The following is a 17,036-nucleotide window of genomic DNA, read 5'->3' as shown; positions in this document are numbered from 1 at the left end:
TTCATCTTTTCTCTAAACCCTTCTGGTTTTTCATTCTCCCTATGCACTTACTGGTCTTTCCTGCCCCTCTCTCCCTGCACCTGCTGTTGTTGTGGCTGATGCTGATGTTTCTGGTCTTTTCTGCCTCAGCTGTTCTGTCGTTCTCCCACCAGCCTATGCTGAGAACATCAATACTTACCAGCAGGACTGTATTAGCAAAACCCCAATGAAACTTTATATAGGAACTAGTGCAGGCAACGTTTCAAACCAAGCTTTTTTCACAAAACGTCTGCATTGATTCTGCAGGAAATTTTCAATGTGAAAAGCCAGAAGGAAACAAAAAACTGCAAAAGAGGATGGTAAGAATGTTCAGCTACAGATGGATCAGTAGAGCCATATTTATACTGCCCTTAAATATTTCCAGCTACTGAAGGCTGGCTGTGGTCTCCCATTTTTCAGTCTTTTGCTGATGACAGCTGCTGATCTGTAAAGCAGCTTAGAGTTACGTCCCTTTCCACATTTTTCCCAGGCTTGTGTTCCATTCCCAGCTTGCCCTGTTGCACTGTTCTGCCCCTTGGCCCTGAGGGCTGAGTGGGCTGGCAGGGGCAGCCTGGCAGGTCTGGTTTCACTCGATGGGCACGATCAGTTGGATGCAAGGGGCTCTGCAGTGGCACGAAGCTCTTTGTTGGTGGAAGTGGAGCCATCTTGTGTTATACTGACACACTGCCAAGTGCTGCGGACTCTGCAAACTTTGTCCTGGCTTTGATACTTTGTCTAAAATGCTGTCTCAGTTACTCGCAGTGAATGTAATGACCACAAGAAACTTCCATCTTTTGAGCCAATTTTTGTTATTTCTGCATGACAGATCAGCTATTTTGCAAGCTTCCTTATTTTGACCAGCAGAGTGATTTGGGGAGATCATCTGCCCGGTTTCAGAAAACATTCTCGTGACTCTCTTGGTGACCCTTTCCCACTGAGGCTGCCAACAAAAGGTTTGAGTGAGAGGAGGCTCTTCTAGGAGATGAGCTAAGGCTTCATCTCCACTTCCCACGGGTTACTAAACAGCTCTCAGGTGTTGTAGTATTAATGCAAAGTATAAAAATCATCAGGTGTTTGCTGAGGAGGAAGTCCCAGCAAGTACGACTCACGAACATCTTAAACTTCTCATTGAAATAATTCAGGCATCTGTAATTGCTGCTCTTCTGTGTGTTAGGGGTAGCAGGTATGTCTGTATTGTATTGCTGAGCCCTTGAGCTGATGATAAAGTCCTTCCACCTACTGAAGAGTGCCGGTTCAACACTCAAGACAAGGGAGCTGACAGCAGACCTTGCCCCTGAGTCGTCCCTGGCCTCGGCAGCAGGTTTGTTGTGCAGTGGGGCGGCTGGCAGTGCAGAACTGGTGCTGGAGGCACGAGTTGGGAAGTAAAAGGCATCGGTCAGGGAGCCCTTTGGGTGCTATGTCAGCTCCAATAGCAAAATGTTCCCAGCAAGTTGGGGAGAGTGAGAGAACCACTGCAAGCCTGAACCAGCAGAGCAGAGCATCGGTTTCAACAATTATGCCATCTGAAAGCATCCCAATTAAGCACAACTACTGTCTCCATTGAGCAGCAGCAACTTTGGCCATGCGTATCATTAGGTTTAAATAGGTTTCTTACTAATTAAGCACAGTTGCTGATAACCTGTATCCTCATTTCCTGGAGTGTGCAGAATAAATACGATCAAATTGGACTGCTTCACTGTTTTAATTTTTCATAGGGTATTTTCAGTTAATCTTTTAAATTGTAATAACAATGAAAGAGATAAAAACACTGTAAGCTGTTTCAAAGAATATAATAAAAAAATCTGTAAGAGAAATGGTTCAAAACAATATCTTCGTAGCGAATTCTGTTGCTTTAGTTAGATTTATCATCATTCTCATGGCCTATTTGCTATATGTACATAAAACACCCCCACCCTTGTGCAGGAATTGCTCAAAAGAGCTAATAATTTCTGAGTATGAAAAGTAGTATGAGCAAAAGTAGTGTGAGTATCAAAAGAGTACTGTGAGTACTGTAATGTCAAAAAAAAAAATCAAGTTAATAATGAATCATGCAGTTTCCTACCTTCACATCTATTACTGAAGTCCCAAATATAACAAGCAGGAGTAATGATACAGTAAGGAAGAGCAGCAGAGCAAATGCAGTATGTAGAGGAAGTGCTGTAAACAGTGTTAAGGTTTTCTCCTGAGGTTAGGATTACATTTCCAAGATTACTTTTCCCAGTAAGCATTCCTTTTTGTTGGTAGCTAAAAAATCAAAGGAATCTCTGTCCTGTCTCACAGCAGAAAAGCCAGAGGCCAGGACAGTTGTGGGGGGCAGGGGGTTGGTGCCGTTCCCCAGTTGCAGCCAGGATTCCCAGGTTAGATTATCCCTTCGGTTCACTTTATAAACAGCTTGCCAATGGTGGAAGGAGAAGAAAGGTGGGTTATACCAAATTTTTAAAAACAGGTACCTGTATTTAAATTTACAGCTCTTATTTGAGACTTGTAGGTTAACTTTGTGGCTGAAGATCCCGCATTGGGTCTGGCAGGATGGAGCCCAGTCCTCACAGTGCTGTGCTTTGCAGTGGAGCAATGACAGGAGCTGATAACACTCCCCAGTTTTGGCTGCTGCTGAGCAGCGCTGGCACAGCCTCAGCGCTGTCTCTCCAACATTCTGCCCCCACAGCAGTAGGCTGGCAGTGGGCAAGGTCTTGGGAGGGGACACAACTAGGCCAGCTGACCCAAACTGACCAAAGGAATATTCCATGCCATATGACGTCTGCTTGGATATAAAAGCTAGGAAAAGGAGGAGGAAGTGGGGACCATTCGTCATTTACAACGTTTGCCTTCCAGAACAACTTCTACATGTCCTGAAGTCCTGCTTCCCAGGAAGTGGCCGGACATCACTTGCTGATGGGAAGTAGAGAATAAAATCTTCACGTTTTTTTCCTTTTCTTGTGCTTGAGCAACCTTTTGCTTTTGCTTTGCTGACCTGCCTTATCTCAGCCTACGAGTTGTTTTCTGTCTTATTCTCTCCCCTGTCCAGCTGAGAAGGGTAAATGATAGAGTGGCTTGGTGGGCACCAGCCCGAGTCAAGCCAGCACAGTCCTTTTTGGTGCCTGATGTGGGATGAGACAACGACACCTGTTTATACATAGTGCCTGCTGTAGTAGTATTGATTATCCAGTAGCAAGCTCCTGTGCACAGCGCAGTTTGTCAGCTGCACTGCTTATCTCTTTATTTTGCTGAGTTTGGGAACATGTTAATACAAACAATGGCTCTGTGCTTTTCCCTGGCCTTGCTGTGCTGGGGGAGCTATCTTGTGGAGACAATGAGGGAATACATCTCTCTCTTCCTACCCGGAATTGATGCAGATTCTTTTATTATGCAGGCTCCCACAGTCCTTGTTCATCCTTACATGATCTGTTTAATTAGTACTGTATGCATATCGTGGGGTTTGTGGAATCTGATGTCATGGTGGTGTATGAGAAAACAAGTTTTGAGTGAGGTGGCATCAAAATGCTCCCTGAAGAAGTCAGTGCTTGGGTGGCAGGGTGTGTGGAAAGATTTGGGCAGGTTCCTAGGGCGGTTATCACCTCCCATTGCCTGGGAGTTTACACCTGAGCAGGTGATCAACCCTGACAAACTGACCCATCAGCTGATAGAGGGCTGCCTTGCCCAACCCAATGAAAACCAGCAGCTTCTAGCCCTGTGCTGGGGCCTGGCCTGTGCCTACCGAGCCGTTGTTCAGTACTCCCAGAGGACTGTGGCTGAGGCAGGGACACAAACTGTGTTTGAGGACATGATGGTTGAAACAGGAACCCAGACCACAATGACTACTGTAACTGTCCCTGAAATGGAAAAGAAAAAGTGGACAAGGAGAGATACAAGTCCTCATTGTCAATTAGAAAGGGAGGAAGGAGAAGAAAAAGAAGAGGAAAAAGAAGAGGAAAGAGAAAGAGAGGAAAAAGAAGATGAAGATGAAAAAGAAGATGAAAAAGAAGAAGAAGAAGAAGAAGAAAAATGTGAAAAAGAGGAAGAAAAAGAGGAAGAAAAAGAAAAAGAAAAAGAAGAAGAAGAAGAAGAAGAAAAATGTGAAAAAGAGGAAGAAAAAGAGGAAGAAAAAGAAAAAGAAAAAGAAGAAGAAGAAGAAGAAGAAAAATGTGAAAAAGAGGAAGAAAAAGAGGAAGAAAAAGAAAAAGAAAAAGAAGAAGAAGAAGAAGAAGAAAAATGTGAAAAAGAGGAAGAAAAAGAGGAAGAAAAAGAGGAAGAAAAAGAAAAAGAAAAAGAAAAAGAAAAAGAAAAAGAAAAAGAAAAAGAAAAAGAAAAAGAAAAAGAAAAAGAAAAAGAAAAAGAAAAAGAAAAAGAAAAAGAAAAAGAAAAAGAAGAAAAGGAAGAAGAAAAAGAAGAAGAATTATCAGGAAAGGGAGGGTCTGATCAAGAAACCAATCCTTCAAGAAATAAATCAAAGAAAGGAGTGGAAGAATTCAAACAGGAAACAGAAATTACCCAGTCTCTGACATCATCAAAACTTCAAGACTTGCAGAAAAATTTCAGCCGCCAGCCAGGTGAGGGCATTTCTGCCTGGCTGCTTCGATGCTGGGATTGTGGGGCTGATGGCCAGCTGCTGGAAGGTAGGGAAGCCCAACAGCTGGGATCCCTTGCTAGAGATCGGGGAATTGAAAGAGGAATTGGAAAAGAAACAGCAGTTTGCAGTCTCTGGAGACGACTCCTCTCAAGTGTGAAGGCAAGACATCCATTTAAGGAAGATCTTGCGAGCTCTCCAGGGAAGTGGACCACTGCAGATGAAGGTATCCAGTACCTGAGAGAATTAGCAGTGCTGGAAGTCATCTATAGTGATCTAAAAAATGATAACATCTCTAAAGATCCAGAGGATGTCCCTTGCACAATGGCCATGTGGAGGAAGGTAATTCAAAGTGCCCCTGCACCATATTCTAACAGTTTGGCAGCAATGTATTACCCAGAAATGGAGACACCAACTGTAGAGAGAGCATCATTGTGGCTCCACAACTTAGAAGAAACTCTTTGTACCTCCTCATCCCTACAGGCCAGCACTTCAGCTGTCAAGGGTAGTCCAAGAAATCAGCCTTCTTCTGCCCTGATCAGAGGGAAGGAGAGCCCCAGACACATGACACGTGGTGCACTGTGGTTCTTTTTGTGTGATCAGGGGGAAGATATGAGGAGGTGGGATGCTGAACCCACCTTTAAGCTGGAAGCCCGTGCCCGTGAACTGAGAGAGAAGAGACCTGAGAAAGGAGAGAGCTGGGAGGGAAGAGAGAAGAAGGAGCCATCCAACAAAGCTGTCAGTGTAGTTTCTGCAGACACAAGACAGCAATCAGCAACCTCCCAGACATAGAACTGATATTACCTCTCTTGATCCTGGCAAGGGGACTTCTGGTCTGGCACTGTAAGGGTCAGACAGTGAATGCTCCAACCAGGAAAAAGAAGAGAGGGTCCCTCCCTTCTGCCAGGAGGAGGAAAGGGATGACTGGATGTACTGGATTTGATAGCTTGGCACATCAGGCCACAGAAGTATATAAGGCTTTGGTAGATACTAGTGCATAGTGTAGGCTGATGCCATTGGGGTACAGGGGCTCAGAACCCATCTGGATCTCTGGATTGACAAGGGAATGCCAAGAATTGTCTTTTTTGGAGGCTGAAGGGAGTTTACAGGGGACAAGTGGGAAAAGTGCCCCATTGTGACTGTCCCAGAGGCTCCTTGTATCCTTGGAACTGACTGCCTCAGGAGAGGGTACTTCAAGGACCTAAAGGGGTACCAGTGGCTTTTTGGTGTAGCTGCTGTGAATACAGAGAAGATCAAGCAGTTATCTGCCCCTCCTGTCCTCTTAGAGCATCCCTTCCTCATAGGATTCCTGCAAGGTGAAGAGCAGCTGATGCTAATTGTTTCCAAGACAGTGCATTGGCGGCAGGATCGCACCAACCGAGATTTTCTGGCTCCCATCCATGAGCTGATTCATCAACTGGAGAGCTGAGGAGTCTCAGCAAGCAAGACTCACTTACTTTGTAACATTCCTGTATGGCCAGTGCAGAAGTCTGATGGAGAATGGAGGTTAACATAGATTGTTGTGCCCTAAATGAAGTCACAGCAACCCTGAGTGCTGCCAAGTCAGGCTTGTTAGAACTCCAAACAAACCTGGAATCGACTGCCCCAGGGGGTGGAAACAGCCCTGAGATCTTTCATGGATCACATCCCTTATCACCCACAAGCCTCTAGAAAGATTGGGAGGTATAATTGACTGCTGAAGACTACGTTGAGAGTTGTTGGGCAATGGGGCATGGAAGCATTGGGATGAAAATTTAGCAGAAGCCACTTGGCTGGTTAACACTAGGGGATCTGCTAACCGCCCTGGTCCTGCCCAAGCTGTGGGAGGAGATAAGGTCCCTGTGCTACACACAGGGAAGTAGCTGGGGAAGTCAGTGTGGGTTTCTCCTCCCTTGGGAAAAGGCAAACCCATTTGTGGGATTGTCTTTGCCCAAGGACCTGGGTGTACTTGGTGGGGAATGGGGAACGATGGGGAGACCTGGTCTGTGCCTCAAGAAGATTTGACCTTGGGGGAAAAATAAATCTGTGGTGTGAGTTTTATGTTGCAGGAAGTAAAGTAGCAGGAGTGACATGGACGGGTGAAGAGTGAATTTTGCGGGGAGCAAGGCAAGCACGACGACAACCCAAGCCAGGCTGCAGTCGGTGCCAGATGATCAAGTGTGCTGCTTCTCCTGTCCTGGACACCCATCCTGATGGAAGGGAATCCAAGTCATGGACTGTGTCTGAACATCTGGAGAGGTGGAGGAAGCCCGTGGAATGGGAAAATGATATCTATCTGTGAAAGGACTGGGAATAATAGTTAATGAAAGTGTATGAATCTGTATGTTTGGTATAAAGACGGTTTAAGGATGTAACTTGAAGTGCAAGTGCTGGTGAAAAGGGATTTCAGTAATGAGAAGTAAATACAGTGGAATAGTTAGAAGATTAAATTTTGTGGGATCTGTGTATGACACAAATGGTATGGAATAAGGGGTGGAGGTTGTATTTTGAAGCTGGGATCAGATAGGGATCGGAGACTAGAGAAACGAGGGTCCAACCAACATGGTTATATCACACGTTCTCCCCTTTATTCCTTGAGATGGCGGGTTAAATACAGACAGAATAGTTTACAAGAACAGGTGCATTCTGATAGGCAGTGAGAGTAAAGAAATATGTAAGCTATTACAGTTTAAGGCAGCCACCATGTTTTCTCTGTAACTGTTCTATGCTATTAACACCTATACCTTAACACAATTCCCAGTGCAAAACAAGCTTATCTATTTCTATGTAGGGCAAATGTCCAAGGCCTAGCAGGCCCAGGTCTAAGGCCTAGTCTGAGGCCCAGTTTGGGATAGCTCTACAAGTCATCTTGCTCCTGCTACAGTATTTAGTCTAGCTGAGATGGAGTTTGCTTTCCCCATTGCATTGGGAGCAATGACAGGAGCTGATAACACTCCCCAGTTTTGGCTGCTGCTGAGCAGCGCTGGCACAGCCTCAGTGCTGTCTCTCCAACATTCTGCCCCCACATCAGTAGGCTGGCAGTGGGCAGGGTCTTGAGAGGGGACACAACTAGGTAGTTGAACTGAGTTAAGCAAAGAGATATTCCATACCATATGATGTCTACTCAGATATGGAAGCTAGGAGAAGGAGGAGGAAGTGGGGAGCCGTCGTTATTTACATTTGCCTTCCAGAGCAACTGCTACGTGTCCTGAAGCCCCGCTTCCCAGGAAGTGGCCGGACATCACTTGCTGATGGGAAGTAGAGAATAAAGTCTTTGGGGTTTTTGCATTTGCTTGTGTGTGCGCAGCCTTTTATTTGTTTTTAATAAACTGTCTTATCTCAATCTATGAGTTGTTTTCTATCTTATTTTCTCTCCACTGTTCAGCTGAGAAGGAGAGTGGGATAGAGTGGCTTGTGGGCACCTGGCATCCAACCGGGGTCAGCCCCTTACACACCCTTGAGAAGGTCTGCTGGCTCTGCTGTCCTCTCCAATACCTTGGTAGTTCAGGGTAACCATTTTTAAAGACCTTGCATAATATACGTGTGGTCACAGTAGATGACTACTACAAATACTGCAGTAACAAAGAGTATAAAATTAATCCCACCCAGATGGATGGAGTCTGCAGAAGTCAAAATTCTTTTCAGTGAAAAAGAAATTGTGAAAATCTAACCTCCATCCAAATTTTAGGAAACTAGTGATGCAGGGAGCAAAATATGTGTCTGAAATGGCAGAATTCCTTGCAGTACAGTAATTGGAGTTTATATGTGACTGTCCTGTAAGAGCCATGTGCCTGTGCACTGAGTCTGTCCCCCTCAAAAAAGGTTTCAAGGCAATTCCTCCATGTAGCCCTATGGACAGTAATTTTAAGGTGCTTTAAGTTGTTTGGTTTATTTTCCATAGTTTACTTTAATAAGTCAGCCTGGTTCTGTGGCCATCAGCTGAGATGAGGGCTGGAACACAATGCATGGGATCTGCAGTAGGTGACTGCAGGATGGTGCTACATCAGTTGTCCAACACAGACACAGGCTGAAGTGGACCTGAACTTCTGCTTTTGCTTCTTGCTCTGGGGAAAGGATCCTGATGCAAATAATATGGAGTTGTCTCTTGCATTTGGCTTGGTGACAAGTGGGGCCCTAAAAGAATATATTCCAGGCTCATAGCTCAGCATTATGGCAAAAAGCCCACCCAAAACCAAAAAACCCCAAAAGCCTTGTAATAAACATGGATCCATTAAGTGAATAATGCAAAACTTGGGTAAGACAGATAGAGTCACCTTTGTGCTCTCACTTTGTGGAATAATTAATGCAATTTAAATACCCTCACTGGTATACATCCTGAATTCCCTCATCATACAATACACTTCGCTAGTTTGATTTTTTTTCAAAATAAATCAAACTTGGAATTAAAAAAGGTATTTAGTGATAAGGATTAGAAATACAAGTGAATTGTGCGTAAATTATTCACCTGCATACAGAAAGGAGTGTTTTGCAATGTTAATTAAAAGATATATATCAGGGGGCTTTTCTTTCTGCCAGTCTTCTCTCTCCTTGAGATTTGTATGGTTGCATCTGAAATAAAATGCTCTGTTCTCATAATAGCTTCTTCAGTCTTATGACTTTGGGAACAGACAATTTAGCAAGAGCTCTATCGGTAAAAGATGAATTGTCAGATTCATGTTCCACACAGTGATTTTATTCAGCAACTAAAAGATTAAGGGCAATTCTTTCAGGAAAGTCCCCTGAGTTTGAACGCTTTCATTTGTAGGTGTCTTTGGAGGACATTGGAAGTAGAAGGAAATAAATGTAACATGCCTTTAATCAAGTCTAATCTATGGTCAGAGTTACTTTAAAACTCTGATCATGATCATATCATTTTGGAATAGTGTCACTGCAGAAGAGTAATATGATTTTTGGGATGCCCTGATTTTTCATTTCCATGCTTTATCAAGATTTTATTTATTTTATGTTTTGTCTCAGTTTTTTGTCTGCTGACCCTATTCTGCTTGGACTGGAGACAGCTTCAAGAAGACAAAAGTAGTATTTTTAAATTAAAATTACTGATACTGTTCTCCATCTTTGTTATCCACACTATTTTTTTTTTCTGGGAATGTAGAAGGTGTGGTGAGAGCTTCTTTATGCTGAGCCCTTAGAATCAGCACAAAGGAACTTTTACAAAAGAGAGAGACTTGTAAAGAGTGGAAGTAAGGATACAATACTGAGGTAAACAGTGGGATTTTGCTTTCAAAAGTAATCCTCCCTGGGTTATAATAGATTTAAAGGAATTCTATCTAAATGGGCTCAAGGGAAATAAAGCATCAAATTTCCAAAAAAAGATAACCACAAATTATGTGACACTCCTACTAGCTTTGATGAAAGGACTGGAGGCTGTTACGTGTCGGGGCAGTAGTGACATTTTGCTAAGCCAGAATTGTGTCACGCTGTACGAGAGAATACAGAGGAACTGTTAGAGGTGGGTTTCCATGGTGTCCTATCATCCATAGTTGTTATTTTATGGAAGACACCACTGGCCAGAAGGTAGCACTCATGTCCATGGAGATTTCAAGGGAAGCCAAAGAACTTCCATTGTTCAAGTCAGAGGCCAAGGGTTGTCTTTCTGTGACTGACAGAGCAGAAATAGACAAAATTATATTTTACAACTCACTTCTCATTGTCCAGCATTGCTGAACTTGGACAGGCTTTAGGGGACAGGGTTGGGTTTCTGCAATAGGAGCAGAAAGAATTGTTATAGGATTGGAATTCCCAGATGTCTGAAGGAGAATTTCCCTTCGAAAAGACATGAGCATTTCTCATTCCACCCTTCCCCTCAGATAATTTTAGGTAAACTGGAATGATCAAAAAGATGGCCACAGGAAAGATGTGAAAGGACTTTACATAAATTATGCCAGGTGTGATAACCTTTTGTATGTAGCAGCATGTGGACAAGGTTGTTATATACAATTGTCTTCAAAAGAACTAGAAGCAAAATTTGGGTAATGATTGGGAAAATCAACCTTGTTTCAGTCTCTGGGAAAATCAGGGAGTCCATTTCTGGACACATGAAGAAGAATGAGAGCCCTCAGCACAGCTTTACAGAGGCAAATCGTACCTGTCCAGCCTGTTTGTCTTCTGTGATAAAATGACCACAACTGTAAATGTAGGGACAGCACTGGATCTCATTTACTTCAGCTTTTATGATGTGGGTGCAGTTTGTGTAAACTTTAGCAAGGCTTTTAAACGTTGTCTCTCATAATATTCATGCATCTAAATTTGGAATTTGTATTCTGAATGGGTGGGGATCTATATGGGTAAGCAGCTCTTTGATGGCTGGGCTCAGAGGATCAAGGTTAATGGGTCATATGGCTTCTTCCTGGGAGCTGGTCCTGAGTGGAGTACTGCAGATCTGTGCTGTGACCTGTCCTGTTGGACACCATTACCCTGGAGGGAGTGACACAGAGCCCTTCACCTGGACAAGGCTGCCAGTGTCACCGAGCTGGAATGATGTGCCATCCATAGGCTCGCTGCTGCCATCCACAGGGACCCGGACAGGCTGGCGTGGGCATCGAGCAGGAACCTTGTGCAGTTCAACAAGGGACAGCTGAATTTGTGCGGGGAAACACCCACCAACTCTTATTTCAGAGACAAGAATCCATTGAAGCATTGGAGACAAGTTTGTTATTTCATCCGTGGGGATGGCACCACAAAGAAAAGGCAAGTAAGCAAGTAACCCTATTAGCCCACGCTTAAAATGATCCTGACACAAGTTTACAAAGTGTTTCCTTTGTTTTTTTTTTTCTTGGACAAAGATATTCCATGGTGGTTTCTGTCAAAGAGAAATGGATGAAAATATATCACCTGCTTTTCTAAACCTTTTTTGTAACTGGGATGAAGGAGAAGGGAATCCCTGGATTATGTAAGTTTTTATGTAATTATTCGTGTTTTAGTTTTGTTGTGCCTCAGGCAAGTTCACAGCTTCCCACATCTTGTTTATGATAAATTTTAGACAAATTTAAAACTTGACAACTATTTTGAGCTGCTGTATTTTTAATACTACTTCAGCACCTGGACGTGAACAGAGCTGTTTGAAATGCTCACAGTGGTAGCAAGAAGTTTCATGCCAGAACACTACTGAGTTTCTCAAACAAACTTCCACAGCAATGGGATTTTCTGAGCTTAACCATCCACATGACTGGAGTAACGTGGAACTTGTCTGGTGTTGGAGTGGTGTTTTCATTATTGCAATTTTCTTCCTATGCATCCTGTAACTCAGGAAACAGGAGATTTCCAATTAAGATACCATTTTTATCAGAAAGGAAGGTGAAATTTTTCATGTAAAGGGTGAGAGAAAACAGCCTAGAATTGCAAACAGGCCTACATTGTGGCTTGTGAGCTGATGCCTCTGCCACCTTGTCCTCTGTGCAAGGTGTGAACTTGCAGCCTGGAATGGCTGTGTTCACTGCCACTGTGACTGTGATGGCAGTGTCTGGGGCTGTGTGGGTGGGCACAGCAGCACTACCACACCTACCCAAACTACAGTGATGTTACAGGCTCTGGGAAGAAATGAAAATTTTCCAGTGGATCTGAACCTGGTCTAAGAGACATCTGTAGGATGCCACTTGCTTAAGTGCACAAGGCTGCATGACCTGGGCAGGAAAAATTCATGCATTAGGGATGTTATGTCCACTTTTGTGTTCCTAAGTGTGTCTGAGAAGCTGGAGAGGGTCCCACACAGCAGGTTTATTTAGGCACACAGTCACATTTGGGACTGTTTTGGAAAACAGTCCTCTGCAGCAGCAAGGTGTTGCTGGATATTTTGTCTTGATTTTTCTTCAGGAGGCCAGAAGAGAAGTGCAAGTGTCTGGCAAAGTCACGAGCAGGAGAAGGGCACTTTAATCCTGGTGCAAAAGTAGCAGTTTTGAGCCTTGTGAAGGGTTGGTATGAGACAAGGACAGAATGAGCAAGTCCCTGTCCCTTTGTGTGCCCTGGAAGGACATGGGACAGGGTGCTCCAGAGGGACACAGGGTCATGTCCAGCCCTAGACAACATGCAGACCTTCAAGAAGTGTTTTTCTTATGATAGTGTGTCTGGGAAGCCACAGTTTATTGGTTTGCTGCAATTTATCTGCTTTATGCTAATAAAGAGCTGTTTCTGCAACTTTTGAATTTATTTAGCCCAAAGCAAGACCAGCCAGCTCTCTTGTGTGTACTGGAAACCTACTGTAAGAATCAAGAGTGAAGATGAACATAAATGAGAAAAAGAACAGGTGCTGCTGTAGAAGCCTGGGAATTAGGACTAAACTGTCATTCACATGCACAAGCACAACTCCTACTGATTTCATTTCTCACATCTCTACTAGCTACATGCACAGTGTCTTGTCACCCCATCCTTGCCATCCTTTCCCTCCTCAGTGACCAATTTTGCCATCAAATGAATTCCTACAGCTTTCACCAAAGCCACTTGGAATTTCAAATATGTTTTACATTATATTTTAAGTAGAAGTTTTGTTTTCACACAGTTCAGTACAACTGGGAATTTCTTTTGTTGAATAAGCAGGTCTTGATTTTTCACAATGCAAATGTTGCCGGGCTTTTCTGAGATTGGACACATTAAATTGCTCCTTATAATTCCCCCTGTCATCATGAAATGTCATGCTCATGATACCTGGTTAAGTGCAGATTTGCTAATCAAATCACAGGGAAAGTAAAAGAAATTTGCTAAACAGACCAACAAGGAAAAGAAATTGGTGTCTGTAAGCTGAAAATGCTCATTAAATGTTAAAAATGTTAATGTAATAGGATGGTAGCACTTAAAATGTGACTCTTTAGGAAAGGACAGAAGCAAGGATTGAAGTCAATACGGATAGAAGCCTTGAGATGCTGGTACCAAAACACGTCTCTGCTCCTGTGTCCTGTTACCCACGCAAGCAAAGGGTGTTTGCATTCACCCGCCTTACATCAGATTCACTTTCACTATCAGCGTCAGCACCTCTCCAGTTGTCACTGTGTTGTGGTCCCAGCCCAAAATGTCCATCGTGAAAGGGCAGACACTGCCCTGACCTGAGCCGTGCTGCTCAGGCAACCCCGCACCTTTTTGCACGGTGCCTTCCAGGGAATGGCCGCCACCCCTGCACTGCAGTTTGGGGCTCAAAGCCAGACCTCTGCCCCAAGCAGGTTAGCCTGCAGCCCGTTCTGGGCCCATGGGAGTCCCCATTCATGCACAAAGAGAGTCTGGAGACACCTGGAAGGAAAAGCTTGTGGCCGCCCCCGGTCCCTCCCCGTGGGGCAGGGCCGCCCACGCTCTGCTTTGCAGGAGCCCAGTGAGTGAGCGTGGGTGAGGCACGGCGAGTATGAGCCCTGTTACACATTTTCTTGTCACTTCCCCAGCAGGCCTGGCTGTGCTTAGTTTGTGCTTATTTTGCAGATGATGAGCTGATCCTTTTAGCAGGAGAGTGAAGGAATGGCATCAGGAGCCGGGGTGGAAACACCAGCGTTCATCTCCCCATTGTGCAGGAGTGAGATCTACAAGGGCTATGTCACACTCAGCCTCAAGCGAGACATGAAATAAGAGACAGCTCGCAGCTAGTGGCAGAGAAAGAGAAGGAGAGAATGGGAGATTGAAAAAGGTCTCTGTGAGTGGGAAGTTGACCCTGGGATGCTGGTGTCATGTGGGATCTCTGCAGCATGGGATAACCATTGATCCAAATGAGTGCAGTACTGACTGCAGCCTGGTTCAGCTGGGCAGTGCAACTGGTAAGCTGTTTAATTGCAGGCCAGCTTACCATGATGTAATTGTTGGCTACTGTTGTAGACCCATAAATTGTTTGTACATGGTCTGTTTGGGCATTTTTTTTGCCTGAACTAGGTATTAAATAGGTTTTTTTCTCTCTTAGAAATAAGCAAATCAGCAAACATGCAGTATTAGAAGGGGTGCTTCAGTGGAATGTGAATAGGCTGAGGTTTAAATGGCCAGGTCCCCTTTTGAATACTGATATTCTCATTCCATTGTTGCTCAAGCAACTTCTCACAAACCTCTAAGTCTCTTCTTGGTGTCTCAATTGTTGCCCTCCCTGAAAAAAGGTGCTTGAAAAACAAAATTTAAAGAACAGCAGCAGTGTTAGAACAATGAAATCTACGTTTTTGAAAGAGTTGAAAAATATCGATTCTTGCTTTTAAAGACCAACAAGTTGTTACTTGAGAATTTCCACGTGGTCTGCAAAAATAAATTTATGCCTATTTGAAAGTGAAGGCTGAATGAGACAGGAGGTATTGATGTGTTCAAGTGGCAGAGCAAGCTGATGGGAAGCATGGCTGGAACAAGCTGGGAACTTGTAGCATGTTCTGAGGAGAGCAGAGCAGAAGGTGACATTTTGGCAGTCAGTGTATCTTTAAATGGGGCTGTGCTTACTATTTCCTGTTATCTTAAGAATTGGCTAAATTTAAATTCTATTTTTTAATTATTATTATTTAAAACACTGTTTAGCAAGCAGGACACTTATGGAAAGGGGTGGCTGGCAGTCAGCCCTAGGGAGCAATGCCCTGTCCCTCAGTCTGGGGACAGTTTCTCCATGCACATTGCCCAGCCTTCCCTGTACAGGCAGCCCTCACCTGCCTCCTCACATGGCTGTGGCCAGGCTCTCCTGCAAGGAATGATGCAGCAGCAGGAGGCACCTGGGAGAAACCACACTCTGCTCTGGGTCTTGGGTTGTCATCTTGCCTGAAGCCTGAGCTGCCAGTCCCTACTTGGACACCTTTGTAGCTTCACTGTTGTTTCTGCTCCTGTGAAGCCTTTTATTTGCCTCATTCATATTCTTAGGGAAGTGGCTAAATTAAAACAGACTCTGTAAATTGCATGGATAATGTACAGCTTCAGTGGCATGGCCTGAAGCTTTTATTGGTGACCGTTACATCTTACTGCAAAGTCTTTTTTTGTACACAATTCCACCCCACTGGATTATGGAGAGGTTATTGCTGAGGCAATGATTTTCTCATATACTTGTTTGTGATTTTGTTCTTTCAGCTCACAGGAGAGAAAAATCACTGTCCAAAAATGGCATTCAGAACCAGGTGCCCGACTTGAAAGTGTGATGCAATTTTGGTATGGAGAGAGTGTGAAGCAGGAATTTCTGGATGAAATTTCCTCAGTTGTGCTGTGCAGAATTCATAGCCTGAGGGATTTCCCTTGACATTACCTTTAATTGGCAAGAATCCTCCAATCACTTGCTTTCTGCCTTAGCAGAACATGGGCAGGTGTTTGGTGTTTGGTGTTTGACCATGACCACAAACAGGGACCACAGGGTGCAATCCTGCTGTTTGCTCATGCTGAGGAGGAGGACAGAGCCTGATTCCTGCTTCCACCTCAGGTTACTTCTTGTCTCTGACCACCCCGGGGGCACTGCCAATAGCAGGAAAGAAAAAAGTACTGTCAGCTCAAGATATATATGCCTCCCAGTTCTTATATGGTAGAGTAATGTGAAAAAGACTTTTGCCTGGAGAGCTACACTTTCTACAGTCGCTACAAGCTTGGGGATGCAGTTTTGCAGGATGGTCAGACCAGAGCTGTGTGTCTCAGAGCTGGGATCACACCTGCTAGCAACCAAAGCAGCACAAGTCTCTGCTCACATTTAGAGTTCTTGTACTATATCAAAAGACATCCAGAAATTTTGCCAGGTGTCTCTGAGTTGTGTCAAAGCTGCCAGTGCCTTCACTGGACCCAGTCATCTGGTCCACCTTGCACCTCCTTGGTGGAATTCATCTCAAGGGGCTTAACCAACCTTAATGATTCTGTAATCCTTATTTTGCTGCTCAGTTTGCTGAGCCCTGGCATCCTTCCAGTGTGACAATCCTGGGTACCAAACAAATGTGCTTTGGACACTTAGAGAAGAGGGTCTGTGTGTGTCTGCTCAGGGCAGGAGGGAAACAATGCCCTCAAGGATGGTATGTCAGATGCTTCCTTGAATTGCAAATTACAGTACTATGTAATGCTTATTAATGTTCTAGGTACAACAAAATAAATTGACTAATCTATTCATCCATTCTCTGATGAAAAGCTACTCGTTTGGACTGTCCTCATTTTCTTTGTCTGCAGCTCTCTGATCACATCCTATTTAATTTCCTCTTCCATCGAGACACCACACATCCAAATGTGTTGTTACCATGTTCTGCCTAATTAGCTCTAATCATTCTTGTTGAGGGAGGCTGAATTCAGAAAGGTCCAGTAAAAACTGATTATTTTCCCCCTCCGCCACCATTAGCCTCGACTATCAGGCTGGTTTTTGTTGTGACAGTGCTAATCACAGCTGGTAGATTTTACATAGCTCAAAGGCCATCAGTAGGGACAACCAGCATGAAAAGCATCTGGCATCTTCTGAAGGAGGATGAAGGCAGGCTTGGGCACCATCCTCCAGCTGGAGGCAGCCAGCAAAGACCTTGGACCATAGCTCAGTTTATGGTGTACTCCTTCCAGAAGGGGTGTTATGGCA

This window comes from Prinia subflava, chromosome 3, assembly GCF_021018805.1.
Source record: "Prinia subflava isolate CZ2003 ecotype Zambia chromosome 3, Cam_Psub_1.2, whole genome shotgun sequence".
Classification (NCBI taxonomy): Eukaryota; Metazoa; Chordata; class Aves; order Passeriformes; family Cisticolidae; genus Prinia; species Prinia subflava.
Note: the sequence above shows the minus strand (reverse complement) of the source record.